The sequence below is a fragment of the Canis lupus genome, chromosome 2 (genome assembly GCF_048164855.1).
Source record: "Canis lupus baileyi chromosome 2, mCanLup2.hap1, whole genome shotgun sequence".
In the NCBI taxonomy this organism is placed as follows: Eukaryota; Metazoa; Chordata; class Mammalia; order Carnivora; family Canidae; genus Canis; species Canis lupus.
The window spans coordinates 16,288,742-16,303,658 of record NC_132839.1 but is presented as its reverse complement, the minus strand read 5'-3'; the positions used below and the strand labels follow the sequence as shown (position 1 = coordinate 16,303,658).

General features: G+C 37.6%; 1 protein-coding gene and 1 long non-coding RNA gene across 4 annotated transcripts in view; one reads left to right on the top strand and one right to left on the bottom strand.

Moving 5' to 3' along the window:
- KIAA0825 (KIAA0825 ortholog) overlaps positions 1 to 14,917 on the bottom strand; it is a 381,348-nt gene that overhangs the window by 46,089 nt on the left and 320,342 nt on the right. The gene's annotated exons all lie outside the window — the stretch shown is intronic.
- Positions 215 to 14,824, top strand: LOC140613052 (uncharacterized). The gene is made up of 5 exons (XR_012014166.1): positions 215 to 714; positions 1,354 to 1,502; positions 11,952 to 12,045; positions 12,786 to 12,916; positions 13,983 to 14,824. It is a non-coding gene; the product is annotated as an uncharacterized lncRNA (long non-coding RNA).

The window sequence follows — 14,917 nt, the reverse complement described above, 5'->3', positions numbered from 1 at the left end:
TTAAACAATTATAGCCACTGACAGCTAATAAAGTCATATAAAGTTATCAAATTATTTAAGGCCATATAATTCATGTTATTTTTTTTAAACTAAGAATATCTGAAATATTTACAAAACAAATGGTTTGTAGTAGCTGTACGGGTTTGTAGTACTGATATGTAGTTTATTTTCCAGCGTAATTAATATACTCTAAAGATCTCTTTCAGCTGAAGACTTAAAATATTAATTATTCTTTCAGGGAAAATATCATTAAAGCTAATTTAGAAAATCTAAAGCAGATTAACATTATACAGGCAAACTGCAATTAAGCAAAACAAACAAATAAACAAAAAACAGGCCTCATGTACTTTTGCTTACAGGGAGACCCACTCCAAGATTCTAATGAGAATTCTGAGCACACAGTAAGAGAGAACCCTTAACTTTGTGAATGACTTAAAAAGTACAAAGCTTGGGTCTGAATTAACTAACATGTATTATTCAGCAACTCAATTCAACAGACACTTACTGTACATACAGCACAAGGCAATGAGTGAGGTGGTATGAGGAATAAACAGATATAACAGAAGAATAACAGAACTCAAGGAGGGGACGAGCTAGTAACTACGGAGATCAAGCATATGTCCAGGTTACTGCAGTAGGAGGCAGAAGGTGGTGACGCTGTGAAAGATGCCAACAAAAGGCTAGGATGGCAGAAGATTCCCATCTAGCTGGAAGGTAGTGGAGAAGGCTTCATGTAGGAGGAAGCATTTGACTTGGATTTCAGAAGGGAAGAAAGAGAGGACTGGGGCCTGTGAAGAGCACAGCATGATCAAAGTCATGGGGACGTGAAAGCACCAGAGTGTCTATGAACGATTGAACATAGTTCGTCCACAGGGAGATATGTAAGACATAGAAAAAAGAAAGTGTTTACACCTGAAAATGAACTGGGGGTTATTCACATAAGAAAAAGTAGGTTTCCAGTTTCCCTGTACATTCAAAATCATCCTGGGGAATCCAGTTAAAAATCCATTTCTCAGGCTCATCCCAGAAAGTTGTCTGTGCATGTGCATTTTCACTGAGCACTCTAGATCACTTTGGTGTGTGGTCCATGGACCACACTTTGAGAAACACTTGTGTGGGATTTGGAAAGCAGTTCTTCTGGAGTTAGAATATATTTTTAGATAATAGAAACTTTGCACATTTTTTGAGCAGTGAAAATTTGGTTACAGAAATTCTAGTTTGGATTTGTTTATAGCACTAAATATTTTTTTCTAATATGAAAACAGATAATGAGCTCTTAAAAGAATATCGATAAAATGTAATCTCTCTCTCTCTCACACACACACACACACACACGCGCGCGCGCGTGAACAGCCTACACCTCCAGATGCAAGAAATTCCTCTCCTACCTCTCCTACCAAAAAGAGTGTTCAGAAAATAAGCTGTGCAAAGCCCAAGATTCTGCAGAGTTTGAAGTGCCTGTACTCAGAAGCAGCGTGAAACATCAAATGCTCTGCACATCAGTAGGTTTGGGTAGAAAAGAAATTTAAATAAGGGATGAACTATGCTGTGGGGCGGTAAGGAGGACTTATATGTAATCTGACCTGTCAGTGTTAAGTTGAAAAGGGGTGTGCTTATGCTTACATAAATCTTCATGCTGCTTTTACTAATTAACATGTGTAAAAATCATAGGAAAATTTTCCACAGGAGTGATGCCTCTCCTTACCCCTTTATAATTCATTTTTCTTCTAAGCTTTTTTTAATGGTGGCTAGAATCCTGCAGGAGGAATCACATTCTTGATTTTTTGACAGCATTGCCACATTTTCATCCTTTTGGTGTTTCTTAATTTCAGACTCTGCATTTTGACAGCTCAACCCTGTTGATTAATGCCTTGTAGGAACCCCTATATGGCCTGCCTGTTAGCGATCTAATTTTGTGCTGGAATGCCTGGGCTGGTATGTTGAACCGATTCACCACCCAGGTGGCTACATTTGGACTAAATGAGCTGTGAAGGGTTTCATCTTTGCCCATCACAGTCTTCCTTAGCTGAGCCCCACAGTATGCAGCCACCGCTTCGACATGATTTGTCACAACCCATCAATAGAAAATAAATTATTGCCATTCTCACTTGTCAATGGGCTTGTCTTCACTTCAGCTGGCCTAATGATTGGAAGCTCAAAGGGAACATTTCCCATCTTTGTGGAGCATGATTATGACCGAATGCACTGCTCCCCTATGCATCTTGGCCAGTAAAAACACGTAGGGAAAGCAAATTAATTGGCTGTTTTGCGCCAGTGATTAGAACATTACACTTGAAGTCTGCAGAAACTGATATTAGGCAAGCAAGATTAGGTTGGTTCTGACTTTTATTTGCTTAGTGCAACATGATTAGCAACTGCTTCATTCAAGGTTAGTATACTTGCTGCTGCAGAAGAAAATCTTCATAACATAATGATGCTGCATACCTTTAAGCTGATAAGCATGTTCCAGGCAGAAATCAAAAATCTCTTTGGGAAGGAAGCAAATGAGGAGATGTAACAGAGAACTCATCAAAGGCTTTAGAGTCATTCTTAGGTCTGGCACTTTTGAAAATTATATTCCTAGGAAACCCGCTCTGCGAGCTCTATTTGCAGAATGTAGAGATGGTAATTGTGTCAGTTCATGAGACAAAGAATAAAAGGACCCAAGGAGCAACATGAAGTAGAAGGTGACACCTTTCAATGAACTAAGTAAAAATGAGCTTGCGTTGCGTTAAAAGAAACTGAAAACTTTTTTTTTTTTTTTTTTTTTTTTACACAAACTACAGAAAGAGCAAGAAGAGCAAAAGATACAATGGCAGGGCAGGGCATCCAGTTAGACCTCATAATTAAATTCAGAGATACTGTAGATCAAAGAGGAAACTGTATTAAAAAATTAGGTCTAGGGTGTGGATTTGAGTTTCCCTGTTAACAGCTTTGCCTGCAATAGAATGCCAAGAGGCTTTAGCTAACAGAACAATAAACAATGACGAGGAGTACAAGTAAAAGAATGCCTGACACTTTATTTTAAATAAGATAGTGTTTTAGATTTTGGCCACATCTACAAAACTAAACTATTTTTTATTACTGCCCTATCTTGTCTGCTACCACCCAGGAATAAGAGAAGGAAACAAACTGTCAATAAAGATCAAATTCTGAGTTCCTCACTCCCATTCTCTCTGCCCTTCTCAGGGGATCTTTTTCCCCCTCACTTTTTGTTCTTTAGCCCAGAGATGGATGCCCCAGGACTGCAACTAAATCTGCAGAGGAGACATAGTTGAGAAATACTATTGGTGTAGTTTCAGGTTTATTTAATGTCATTTAGGTTTCACCTGTGGTTTAAGAACACTAAAGTGCCTCTGCTTGGTGCCAGTGATTCAGATGCATGGAACTTTCCCCCCCTCATCTCACAAGCATTCCTATTTACCTAACTCCTAGTCTTTTCTTCCTCTTTCACTCTCTTTTACTAGCATGTGTTGTCTTTGGGTCTTTGGAGACATAAGGCTCCTGAGCTCCCAGGTCAATCTCTTTGTCTTCTGGAGTATGGTCACGTGTCTTCATGGAGCACTCCTTTCACAAGTTAGTGGTCCTCATGGTAGGATGAAGTCTTGCCTGCTCAAGGCATTACTACTTTACCCTCCTGTACTGCAATTCCAGCTTCCTCTATTAAGGTACACCATGTCTCTCATAAATAAATAAAATATATATTTTTTATATATGTCTATGCTGAAGAGACTGATTTCTCAAGAAATGTGAAGGGTCTGAGATTTTACCGTCTGTGCAAGCTAACAAAATAGGCTGCCACAGTTTCATAAATGCTGACAAAGACAAGGGCCCTTAGGAAAGAGCAAAGACCTTAATGACTCAGGGAACTGGGGGCAACATGAGCTTCAGGTTTCCAATGGCTACTAGTGCTCCTCAAGTCCCACAGGACAATGTGGGTTGGCCCAGGTAATTTCTGCATACATACCGGATTTGTGTCTCAGCTGAGGAACCTCAAACTTAGGAAACCTACTCCTGTAAGAGAGCTGCTTGAGAACCTGCCAACCTTTTGCCCCCGAGGGAGGCATTGTCTTTATTATCCTAGTGAAGAAACAAATCTGTTCTCTGCCCTGAAGGAGTCACTGCCTCTGTCTTCCAAGGCTTTTTCCTAGGCCAACATCCCTGAAATGCAAACCTCCTTGAAGAGAGAGTTCAGAACAAAACTATCTTAGACATGTGCAAACTCCATGGAGAAGTGCCACCTGGATAACATTTTTTTGATTTTGTTTTTTGTGGAGTTTGTTTTTTAAGTAGGCTCTGACACGGGGCTTGAACTCACAACCCTGAGATGAAGACCCAAGCTGATATCAAGAGTCAGATGCTTAACTGACTGAACCACCTAGCTGCTCCCTTGATAATGTTTTAAATACTATTAATAATGTTAGAGTACTTCTGTGGTCTAGGTTGCTGTGTATATTATGTCATTTCATTCTATTACGATCTCTTTGATCCTCTTTTTATAGATAAGGAAATTGAGGCACTCTAAGGTTCTTGAACAAACAGGACATTTTTCTCCAGCCTGCTACTCAGTATGCTGTATAGACTTTAATCTCATGTGAAAAATAACTAGTCAAACCCAATTCTGATGCATGCATTTCAGAAAGGAGGTACAAAATGTAGTTCTTGATAGGTTATTGGAACAAGTGTGGATTTGATTTTGGTTATAATCAATGTTAATCCCATACATCTGTATATTCTTTTGTAATTGGCCATGGGGTTTCACAGGTAGTATTTTTTAATTAAAAAATTATTGACTGGTTGTCTATTATAGGCAAAGTACTAAGTTTGGTTCTAGTGAACAAAAATAATGTTATTGCCTTCACTGAGCTTAAAGTCTAATCATGGAGACTATCAAACAAATAATATATAATTACTTATTCACACTTGGCCTGGTTGAGCTAATTTATTTCCCCAGATTCGGTTGCCATTTGTATGCTGATGATGCCCCAGATCTATAACTCTGGCTTCCATCTGTCTGTGAGCTTCATGTTTTTTTATATCTGAAAGTTTTGCTAGGTATCTTGGGTGTTTCTTCCCACAAAAGGCTTTGTCTCTGGTGTTCTCTATCTCAGTGAATGACAGAACCATTTATCCAGTGGCCAAATGAGACATTTGAGCATCATGATTTTATTTTGTCTTTTGTCTGATAAACCACCAAGTCCTATTTTATCTACTAAATATCTTTTGAATTAATCCCCTCTGCCACTAACTTAATTTAGAACACCATTATCTCTGGCTATAAGCACTATGACAGTGACTTGCAAGTTGGTTTTATTATCTCCTATCTTGCCCACCCCTTCTGAACCCATCTCTACTTTTCAATGAGAACCAACTCTCTACAAAGGAGATCTGGTTAAGTCATTTCCTTATTTAAAACTTTTGATTCTCCCATAGTCCTCAGGATAAATTCTTTGCAGAAACACCAAAGTCCTTTATGATGGGGACCTGGATCCATCTTTTACCTTAACTCTTTAACTCTGATTGCCAGCCACAGATAACTTTATTCCCATATGTGAAAGTTCAATGTTCTTTCTCATCTTGAGTGATACAGGTGCTATTTTCTAGAATGGAATATTACTTTGCTTCTTTGCCTTCACTTCTCTACTGCTCCTATCCTTTTAATTCTAAAGTGTTGTTCTTGTTGTGAGGTTCTTGCTGTTGTTCCTAATTCTGGACTGAACTTCCTCAGTGTCTCAGGACAGCACCTGTACTTCTCTGATCATAGCATACATCATGCTGGACTGTATGTGCCTTTCTCTTTGTCTGTATGTATTACTTTAAACCCCAGGAGGAAGAGGAACTATGTTTGTCTTGTTTACCATTCTGTACAAAGTGCTGAAGTACCTAGCACACATCACAGTCTCACCATTTTTTGATGCATAAATGAGTGAACAAGTGAACCATGATTCCTATAAATTTCCCTACAACCATTGTGATTCATGGAAAAGAGGGGCTCTATAAAGGTTAGACTCCTCCCTCTCTTATTAAGTAACTAGGACATATTTGAAAAGAAATGGAAATTAAACCCTCAAATTTAAAAAAAGATAATACAAAAATAGATCTTTATTCAAAATAGACTTTATTCACTGAGGCAAACCTCTAATATAAGAGAAGTTCATTTTCATTTTGACCTTGTCTAACTCACCTCAACATCTTTTCCTGATTAGCATCACTCTCCTCTCCTCCAGGCTCTTCCCCGCAATACGTAGTTGAGTGTTTCTGCTGAGCTTAGCTGCTCAAAGCCATCCACTCTAGTGGCTCTAGTGCTTGTACTCTTGAGAAATTCCTCTGGTCCTGGGTTATCTTTATTTTGCCTTAATCAAACTTAATTTGTTCCTATACCCCTTTGCAAACATAATACTGGCTGATATCCTAATGGCTCCTAGAGGCTTAAGGAATTATTTTTGCATTCTAAGAGCCAAAATGCCTCAATTCAATGGAAAGATAACAAATACATAATGTATCAACGGTGACAAATTATTGAGCTTTAGAACACTCTTCAAATAATAATCTCCAATCAAACTTTTCTCCTATGTTTATGTGAGGGCCTAGCCTGAGTTTTGATAAAGAAAAAGCATTGTTAATTATATGTATGAAATGCAGTATTTGGTTAAAAGTAGGATAGTCTAAATCAAAATGTTCAGGTGACATTAACTTGCTTCTCTTTTTCTATTGAGGAATTCACTTAGGAAATACGACAGGCAAACGATTTCAATGAACAAGAATACAAGTGAGAGCTTCAGAAAGGTGACTTTCTAAGTCACAAAAAGCATTAGGTGACAAATATTCAGGGTCTAGGGAAGCAAGATGGACTGACGGTGAAGGAAATGGAAAAAAAGGATCAGAATGGCAAAAGAAGAGATAAGGGCTGAGTGAAAATTTGAATTTATTACCAATGGAAAGCAGAAGCTAATGAAAGTAATAAGAAAACAGATCTTGTGTGCATGAAGACCAGTGTTCGTCCAGTAGGTACATTTTACACAGGCCAGAGGAGAGATCAATGAAACAGTGTTTCAGCGTGAAGGAAACACCATTGATTGGGAAATGGAAAAAAGGTGTTCTAAAGGCAGCACGGAACAAAGATTTGACCTTAGACTTAGTGTGGGGGTTGTGAAGAGTCAGATATTTTAAAAAATTGATGAGCTGAAATATTGATGGAGAACGTAGAGGTGTGTTTTTGTTTGGATCTAAATATGAGGTGAAGATGGAAAGAGAGATTTGTGAATTCAAGTTCCTTCTATTTTTATTGTTGCTAATCTCATTTGCCTAAGTACTTGCTTTCTATATTTCTCCCATAACATTTTCCTTGGTTAATCTTTCTAAACACACTTGATGATGTTAATCTAGTGATTGCTTTGTTAACTCCCATTTATGAGTCCCTTCCTTATCTCCCATTACTTAATGCCTTGACTCCTTTCCTTCTCTAGTAAGCTTCTTGAAAAGGTTGGGCCTCATTGCTAAATGCATTTTCCTGTAGTCACAGTAATCTCCCTGGCCTAATCAGTAAACACTTTGGGTCTTAACTTCTGGCATTTGAACTGATGAATGCTTGTTCTTTCTAGAAACTTTCTCCTCATTGCTCTCTTCCTTCTTCTTCTCTTCTGGTTGTCCTTCTCCCTGTCTGATCAATCAGTCCTCCTATCCCTACACTCTGTAAACCCGTCTTTGGCCATCTCATCATCTTCTGTCAAGTAAACCCCCAGGCATCTCTGAAGATTCTCACAACAGACCTCCCTGATCAGCTCCATGTCTTTATTTGCAACTGTATACTTCCATGAAGATGAACCCCTGGCACTTCAGATTCAGTACTAGCATTCATTATCTCACTGTCTCCTCCTGACCCCATACTAGACTCCTCTGTTGTGATTTTGGTGTATTCAGGGAAAACACGGTTCATCCTGTTGAAAGATGCTCTCCCAGCATGCTTGGTTCAGGCTGGTCCAGCACTGCCAGCTTATCACCCTAACATTATTCCGTCAGTTTGGAATTATACCTTGGCTGGTTCATCTGACTCTAAGTAGGTGTTGGTTCTGTGTAACTCTAGAAAACAGAAAAAGCAAGAATGCAGTAAAATCAGTGTTTAAGGAAGATCACTCTGGCAGTAAATTGAAGGGATTTAGACCTGAATCTGGAACCTCAGTCTTGAGACAGGATGATAAAGTATGAATAGCAGTGGGAATATAGAGAGAGGAACAGTTGTGTAAGACATGCTGAGAGAAATGTTGCTGGGAGCCAGTTCCATTCAGCTGCAGTAGAAGATATGTGTAATTGCTGTCATTTAGGCTTTTTTACTTGGCTTTTCACACTGGTCAGAAGGAATAAAGCAATTCATTTGTGATAACATGAGGTGAAAGGCAGTGACTGCCTGGTGCTGCGGGACCCTGGGCCAACCCTGCCAGGCTCCCATTCACACTACAGGGCTCAGTTTGCCCTGAGCCGATTAGCATAAACACCACTAGAGCTGCATTTGGAGAGGTGAGCTTTTTTTCTCCACCACCTCCCTTCCTCTTCATAGAACAGATTCACAGGAATTTTTTCTAAGAACTTCCCTATGCCAGAGACAGCCACAAAAGAACAGGAAATAGCTTGCGGGATTTTTGTTTTACACATTTCTAATCCTCTACTATTGCCCTTTCTTTGGTGATATTTTAGGAGAACTGAAAAGTACAGAAACAGATTAGATTAAAATCTATATTTTAATCCTCCAGTTGCCAAATTTCCATGAATTTATGTTAATGAAATAACTCGAATCAGGCCCTCATTTACACATTTACTCCTTAATTATTGTGATTATCTTCACTTTAAAATTCTGCATCAACTAGAAATGAGTCCCATAAAACAAAAAATATTATGACATATTAATGTTGACATAAGGGGAAAATATGAACATTTCAGAGGATTTCTCTGTACATACATGTAAGAGTTGAATGAGGCAATTATCCAAGGCTTCCAGAGTTCAAATATCTAGATGACTGAAGGAAACATTTCAAACTTAACTGTTTACATCTTTTAATTTGCCATTTTATTTGGTGAGTATAGGCAATTTCAAATGGCATATGTCATTTTGTATTGTTATAAAATTGGAATAAATAGCATAATCAGAGAACGTAGCAAGAGAATAAAGCGCTTCACTTTTACAAATGTACATTTTGCAGTAGTGTCTGATTTCATATCTTTGCACTTAGTAGCCTCTTTTGTAGTTGAGCAGAGCTCCACAAATGAGAAGTCATGAAGACTCAGCTTTCTCTAGTGATGCACAATTGCCACAAAACCAAGTGGTGAATGAAATGCTGATGCTGCTTCTGCTATTTACATACTCAGGATCATCACAGGCTGAACTAGTAGCCCATTGAAAAAGCATATTTAGTTATATATACCCATACTATAGATAAGCCTATATATATATATTTTAAGATTTTATGTATTTATTCATGGGAGAGAGGGGCAGAGACACAGGCAGAGGGAGAAGCAGGCTCCATGCAGGAAGCCCGATGTGGGATTTGATCCCAGGACTCCAGGATCACGCCCTGGGCTAAAGGCAGGTGCCAAACCACTGAGCCATCCAGGATCCCCAAAGCCTATATTTTAAAATAACAATCCTGTCTGAAATTTACTGTCTTCAAACTTATTTCAAACATAGAGATTTATGAGACCAGGGTAGAGAAAACAGAGCTAAGTGTAGGAGGAACACTTTCTGTGTATAACAACACTTAACACCTCATATAAGTAAGTAGGTTTTCTGAGCATGTAACACCATTAGTAACTCCCGAGTCTTTGAATGAAAGGTGCGGGCCTACAATGGGAGCCAAAAATTATATTCCCATCTCAGTATCACATCAAAAACCAGACATACAAAAATCTCCACGAAACACCACAATTGTAGCAGTAATGGTACCCATTAGAAACCACTCCAATGAATGCTTCTGCAATCCTGAACTATAGTTTCTCAAAATCAAATGTTATGTCACAAACCTTTTATTTTTGTTCATGCTTTTCTCCCCTGTGCTTTGAACACCTTTGCTTCTGGTTTTTACCTACCACCGACTGGTCAACTTAGAGTTTCAACCATCCTCATCCTGCTTTTGGAAAGCCTTGTCTCACTCCACGGGCTGGGTTAGGTGCTCCTCTCCATCTAACGGCATTCCAAGCATATCTCTAGTAACCATAATACTTGAAACGATTTGCCCCATTGTAAGTGATCTGAGAGCAGAGAGCATGTGTACCTTTTCATCTTTTATTCTTTTGCTTTGGCACAGTGCTTATTACTATGAGCACTGAAGGAATGGCTGTTGAACTAACCCAAAGTGCAGAATCAAACATTCCAAAAGAGGTCTGAGGAAAGGGGAGATTGCCAACATACCATAGAGTTGATTAAATTGGAGTGCTTCATCCAAGCATTCACCCCATGTTTCTTGCCTCTAAGCTCTAATTATGTTCCTTGCTTGCAACTGCATACTTCTTTTCAACATTGTATGCTAAAATCCTACCCATGCTTCAAAGTCTCCAGCTAACTACCTATTTTCAGTGAATTTCTTATTTTTCAAGTGGATATTATTCCTGCGACCCTAACCCATAGATTTGTTGTTTTTGTTGTTGTTCTTCTTATGACATTTACCTTGTTCAGCTTTGGGTTCCCATTATTTATTTATGTACCTCCTATCCATCTTTGTGCTCTTATATAGGCTATCATTAAAAGCTTTATACATACTTAATACTCTATAAATAGTTCTTTAACTGGATGCAGTTAACCTAAGGCAAAAACAATTTGTAGTAATGATATATTGTTAATAGATTATAAATATTACCTTGCTAAGATAATGAGCTATAAAGAAAAAAATGTTTTCCTTAAAAAATTATAAGCTATATGAATTTGTATTTTCACATGAATGTTAATAGTGGCTTTATTGGTAATAGTCAACAATTGGAAATAACCCCAATGTACATCAAGAAATAAATTAATTGACAGTAAAAATGAACAGGCAACAACAGGGATGAATCTGAAAATAATTATGCTGAGTAAAACAGACAACAGGATTCTTACTGTATGATTCCATTCATATAAAACTCTAGAAAATGCAAAGTAATCTATAGTGACCAAAAGCTGATCTCTGGTTGCTTGGGAATGGGGGAGGACATGTGAAACTTTTGGGGATGATGGAAATATTCACTGTCTTGATTCTGGTGATGGTTAAAAGGTGTACATATTATGTCAAAACTTACTAATTTGTACACTTTACATATATAATCATCAATTATATATCAATAAAGCTGTTTTTAAAATTCTTTAAAAAGAATTTGTGATAAATAATTTTATCTTGTTCTTTTATATATTTTCTGTACATGGTGAGTTAATTTAAGAGAATGATAAACTGCATAAGTCTTAGAACTATTCTAATATGAAAATGAGAACTGTTAGTACTAATCTGTTCTGAATATTAAAGCAGACTCCTCTACCTGGCTACAGAGATTTGTTAGAATGATCTATGATTCAGACCCCTTGCTAACCATTGGTTCATTTGTATCAAGTTATACATGCCTCTTCATTTTAATTATTTCACTAATTTTGTAATCAAAAAAGTTAAAGCTGGGTTATTAGAATTCTTATTCATTTTCTCTCTTCCAAGAGAAACCTATGTTGAGTTTTCATCCCATCAAGATACGGTGCTGATCATGCTTATCCTCCCACGGAGTACCCTGAGGGTCCCACTCTTGTAGCTCAAGGGGTAGAACCTATTAAGATTACACAAGAGGCTTGAGTTGAGAGTTACTTCTCCACCTAGTTGACCAGGACTAGGAATCAGCCCTCATCCTTGGCCTCCCCTAGGAATTGCCACATGACAAGACATTCTCCTCTAATCCACAAGATATTTACTGACTAAAAGTAAATGGTATGTATTTCTATATCCTTACAGAGACTGCAATGGTCCCACCAACATACCTGTAAGGATACTTCTGTGAAATAAGATTCAGCCAATACATGCATCAGAGCCCTCAGCTATGTATAAGGTAAGAGGCCAGATGAAGGAACATTTTAAGAGAAGGAGGTTCCTGAAGATCAAAGGGAAAGGCCCAGTGGGCAAGGGAAGAGGGAGATATTATAGCTTCTGCCCATTCTCTGACCACCAGTCCATTCTGTCACCAAGAAGCCAGAGCTCAGTTCTTTGGTTGCTGGAGCTTTTAAGATTTCAAGGAAAATCTAAATAGCCCTTAAAGAATGAGATATCCACCTCGTTATTCTCTGGTAAATTTTTTCTATCACCAGAGGAACATATACATAGTTTTTCATTCCCCTCCTCTCCAAAGAACCTTGGAGAGGTTCACCCTTTTTTGGGTGAATCCTACTTCCTCTGCTCAGAAAGAATAGATATAAGGATTGGGAAGTTAGGATGTATGTAGCATGTTAGATATTGTATCAGAGTCCATTTTTTCTCACTCATGCTTTTGCCTACCAGTTCTGGGTAAAACTGAAGTGTGCAATTATCCTTGATGATCTCACTTCCTCACTTTCATTTAGTATCTCCCTTCCTTTTGGGCAACACAGAACTACTTATAATAAAACGTTTTAGGGTTGAAAGGAACGTTAAATTCACCTATTACAACCACTGGAGAGATGCTCTTCAAATCCTAGTCAAAAGGACAACTGGCTTACACTGCAAAACTAATTTAGCTAATTGAACAAAAGAATCCATGCCAGTAATAAATGGGAGAAGACCGAAGGAGATTCTTGGGCTTTTTTCTTCCCCCAGGCAACCAATATGTGTTATAATGATGATTCACTAAAGATAATATTTCATTCAGTATTTCTGGTAAGAAGGGAAAAGGAGAGAAGATGATATGATGGAAGGATGGAGGGGTGCTGTAATTTTTTTTCGAACAGGTAAGAAGAGCTATTTATTCTATGTATAAGCCTTGATCCTGCTATTTTGATTAGTGAAGAAAACCTAGATGGTGGCAGGAGAGCAATATAGAAAAAAGCAAGGTTAAGTTCCAAGGATGTTATTCTTTAAATTGGAACCTAACTCAAAATCATAATGAAACGTGCCAAGAAACCATTTGTGACCACTGATTAGAATGCCACTACATACTTACTTTGTGAAGATGCACTCTTACATAATTAGCTCTCAATAATTGTAAAAGCATGCCTTAATGAATAAGGCATTATTTTATTTATTTTTCTATATGATGTTCATAGAAAATTAAGTTATGCTTTCTTCGACTATATACCAGATACTTCTCATTTCCAATAGTGTCGGTATGTTTTTATTGGTAAAAATCAAATATATGAACATGACATTTCGACCAAATAACACTATATCTGTTGTTGTTGCTTTAATTTTGAAAAGTTAATTTCACATTGCATTTTCTCCGTGTTACAATCCTGTGAAATGGATGGCATTAGCAATAAAAAGGTAAACAGACAATGTGAGACTTGTTCAAGACAGACAGTTATCTGTTTTTAGTTAGCTAGTTATCTATGGTGCCATATCTGGGGTGTGTCTTCTGGGTTCCATTTATGGGCTGTGTTTAGCTAAAAAATGTACTTTGAGTGGACTGCACTTTGAGTGTGAGCTCTTATGTAGGTCCTGCTGATGGTCTTTACAGAAACTGATTGCAATCGCAAATGAAATCTGTTACCTTTCCTTATCAGTTTGCCACATGTCCTGTTCCACAAGCTCTTCTCAGGAGATGAGAACCACAAGTGCAACTCTGTCATGTCAATCATTTGACAAACATTTTCCAAGGGAAATGAATAAGTTAAACTCCACATACAGTGTACAAATATGCTAAGTCTATCCAAGGTCTCAGATCCAGAAAGTGCTATGAAAAGAACAAGTGAAACTGTATTTTCTACTTTTGGAAGCATTAAAGATGTCCTCTTTAATTATAACACTAAAGATTCTCTAACCAACAACATATGCTTGCTAATAATTTTTGTCTTGCAGGAATATGAATGTTTTCTAATGGGAGGCATTTAAATGCCTTAGTTGAAGATTGATTCAAAGAAAAGCTCTCTTTTGGATTCATCTCAGCATCTATCAGGTGGTATTATTTTTCCAATAGTCTTTACACTTTCGAAAGAGCTTATGTCCAACCTATAATTATTTTCTGCTAATTAGAGTAATTCATGGTTAATTATTCAAAATGATTCCTCTTCAAAATCAAATCCATTTCTTGTCATGACATTAAAAAAAGATACAAATAAAATATTATCAGAATGCAAATTTCTGTCAGAAGGGAGTACTTTTTAAAAAATTTTCTTTAAATAGCATTAAAATCTTTTTCTACCAGCAAAGGCTCCATGATTGCCTACTTCAATTAATGTGAACTAGAGTAGGGCAACTGAACCATGAAGTGGTGACTGTCAATGTTTTTGATAATTACTAAAGATTAGTTATATTGACCATATTGGAGTAAGTAATTTACCATATCCTTAAGGAAGAGTTGCAAAGCAGTAAGACCTAAATGGGGTAAGGGCAAACAGTGAATATGTTAGCTTGCGACCCTGGATTTCTAAAGATGTACATTGCAGATGTATGGCTCTTTGTGGATTCTTGTTTAGCTGGTATTGTCCTGGTCCTGCTTCCTCAAGAGGCAGCTCCCTTCCCCTAGTATTTCCTAGGGAAACCTAGGAGCTCTCTTTCTAGTCGAGGATCATGCTTTGCCTGGATTGGGACCAATACCCCACTCTGATCTCACTCTACATTTAGCTTTATTCCAATTATTATTTTTTTTTATTCCAATTATTGTATGAATTTCAACTGTCTTTCCTGAGAGGGTAAGGTTCTCCTCTACCTATATTTTTCTTTTCTTTTCTTTTCTTTTTTCTTTTCTTTCTTTCTTTCTTTCTTTCTTTCTTTCTTTCTTTCTTTCTTTTTCT